Source organism: Bison bison, unplaced genomic scaffold (assembly GCF_000754665.1).
Source record: "Bison bison bison isolate TAMUID 2011002044 unplaced genomic scaffold, Bison_UMD1.0 scf7180017860370, whole genome shotgun sequence".
Taxonomy (NCBI): domain Eukaryota; kingdom Metazoa; phylum Chordata; class Mammalia; order Artiodactyla; family Bovidae; genus Bison; species Bison bison.
The window spans coordinates 6,138-9,153 of record NW_011490942.1 but is presented as its reverse complement, the minus strand read 5'-3'; positions in this window follow the sequence as shown (position 1 = coordinate 9,153).

Here is a 3,016-nt window from a genome sequence, read left to right as displayed (position 1 = left end):
GAAGGCCGATCTGAGCACCCCCCTCCATCTGGGGTCCCTCCCATCTCACAGCCCCCCGCCATCTGCACGGGTCTCCTTAGGGTGAAGGGTGGGAGAGGGGCGGGAACACCAGCCTGGGACCCCCACCGCTGCCGCAGGTGAGCTGCCGGGGCTCGGCTGTGGCCGGGAGAACAGTGGCCCTTGTCCGGCAGGCGGGGTGGGGGCTGGGGTACCAGCCCCGGGTGTCTCGGGCAGAGAGTGGCACCCGCCCCCACCCCACCGAGGCATATTGTCCATTCACCCTCCACCCTCACTATTAATAGCTCCTCTGGCAGTGGAGCTGCTATAAATAACCCCCAGCCCCTCACACAAGGCCCTTCAGGCGCCTGCCTCCTGGCGCACAATTGCCCACACACGCCTGCACACTGGCCCCTCAGCCGCCAGCCGGTCGCTGAGCCCACTCCTGGCCGGCTCCAGGGCCGCTCGGGCCGCCCTGCTGAGGCCAGGGCGCTGTTTGCATGCCCACCTCTCCTCAGGCCACCAAGCCAAGGAGCCTGGAGCTGTGTCCTGGTCCTCTCCTGGGGGGTCTGGCCTGGCCTCCCTTCTGGGGGAGGTGGGCACACCCAGTCGGCCCCTTTGGCCGCACTCAGGTGCTGGGGCATCTCAGAGGCCCTCTGACCTGCGTCTGGGGGTGCAGGCACCATGGTGTCGACCCGGTTAAATGCCTCAGGAGGCACCCCAAGTCAGCTCGAGGCCGAGGCTGCTCCCTCTGAGGAGACCAGCCTGTGAGGGCTTCGTCCTGCCCCCCTGCACCCAGGGCCCTGCCCACTCCAGCCCCTGCCCCTGACTCTGGCTCTCGTGGACCCCAGGGTGGCCTGCCCTCCCACCCGTCCCAGGAGACGGGCACCACTGAATGCCTGGCCCCTGCTTGTCCACGGGGACACATCAGAGGCAGTCAAGCCACGACCCCTGCTCACAGAGTGGTGGGATGGCCCTGGCCGGGACAGTCTCCCCAACAGGACCCTGTAGCTGGTCGTGCCCGGGGCCGGGGTTGAGGGGCTTGGAACCCGCTGTTACTGTGCCAAGAGGAGAAAGAAAACAACCCTGTTTACGGAAAAGGCACGTCCGCTGATGCTGGCCAGCAGCCTCCCCGGAGACAGAGGCCCTTTGTTGGGAAAACAGGAAGCGAGGATTTCCAGGACCTGTCGGGCCACCCGCCGGCCACCCGCCCAGCTTCCGCCAATTCTCAGCAGCTTCTGCCTGTCGCCAGCTGCCCGTCTGTCCGTCTCCTTGTCTGTGTGTCCCTCTGAGCCGGAGGCCCAGGCTTCCAGTTTTAAGGCAAAGCCACTGTTACCTCAGCCCCGCAGTCAGGTCGGTCTCCTGGGGGCTGCCCCTCCGGCAAGGTGCGTCCAGGTCACGTGGAGACGGACACCCGGCTACTGCTTTCCTGCAGAGCCCAGCCAGGCCCCACCGGAGACCCCTGACATCAGGAGACACATGTGGGGTGGGGGCTCTGTTAGGCCACGACCAGCAGGGGTGTCCGTGAGGGCAGCCTCAGACCTAAGACCCAGGGGCACAGAGAAGGACATTGCCAGCCATGTGTGGGGAAGAAGGGCGGGGGCAGAGGGGGCAGCAAGGCGGTCTAAGGTCCCCTCCTGCCCGAGAGCCCTCTAGGGTCTTGGGGTCAACAGTCACCAAGCTGCTGCTCCCTAGGCCGTGGTTCCCACACGGTTCAGCCAGTGGATCTGCCACAGCGTGGGCAGGTGTGCGCACGTGTGACTCGCCCTCGTGCCAGCACACCCCCACATTTCTCGCACATACACGTGTACCGGCACAGGAAGGGCCCTGTCACCAGCACCCCGCACCCGCCCCTCCCCACTTCCAACTCACAGCTGCTGGGGGCGGGGGCGCAGCTGGCTCCCCCGGGGCGCTGGCCCGAGCCGGCCTGTGCGAGCTGCCCTGCCCAGCGCGGCTGGGATGTGCCACCGGGTGCCTGGTGCTGGGCAGCAGTGGCGACTGCTCCCCGCCCCCAGCCCACACGGAAGCGGCCCGCCCCGGCCCAGGGCCAGTCCGCCTGCTCCGGCTGTGACCTCCGTCCTGTTGGGCGGGTGGGTGTCCAGGGACATCAGGGAGGAGGGACGTCGCGTGCACGGCGGCTCCGGGAGCCCTGGGGTCTGGCCTTCGGGCAGGTGCCTGATAGGCCTTGTGCCATCTGCTGCCCACCTCTGCCTACCCATCTGCGTCTCTGGGGTGGGCAAGAGGCGATGCCATCCAAACGGGGAGTGCCCCAGACTAGAGGACGTCCCGAAGCTGGTCTCTGTCCAGGCCCGGTGGTCAACCCTCGCCCACCCACGTCCTAATACAGCCCCATCCTCGGGCGGCTGGTAGGACAGTGTTTGGACCCCCACCGAAGCCATCTAGGGTTTCTCTTATTCTTTCTTTGTTCAGCCATTGAAAGAAAGAGGTGATGAGCTGGGTCATGCCAGGCCTGGACTGGAGGGGAGGGGCTGAGGCCTGGGGAGTGACCTGGGCTTGCAGGCGGCCAATTCCCGGGATGTCCCTGGCCCTGTGCCCGAGTCTGTCGCCCCTGCAGGGGCTCGGAGGGGCTGCCCTGAAGCTTGTGGGGGTTGCAGCCAGGCAAATGTCGCCTGACGGCCCCATCCCCCCACTGGCCCTCAGCCCAGCGCTCCCCACAAGTCGGGGCTGAAGACAGCAGGGTGTCCAGGGACCGAGGGTCCCTCCTGGAGGACTCCTGCCCCTCACTGGTCGCAGGCTGGGATGGCAAGAGCAGGGCACCGGGAGGGGCACATCTGGGAGGACTTGGCTTCTCCCCTGTGGGGTGGGGGCCAGGGGGACTCTGTGCAGAGGGTGGGGAGCTGGCTGAGGCTCACGGGGTCCTTCTGCCACATGGTATGGGTCCTGGCCCCATGGTTTGGGTCAGAGGGCCAGGTTCCAGGTGGAGGCTTCCGTTCGGACTGATCCCAGTGCTGTGGGTCCCGGCCTCTGCGTGCTTCCGTGGCCGTGTCCTCCATGGGCA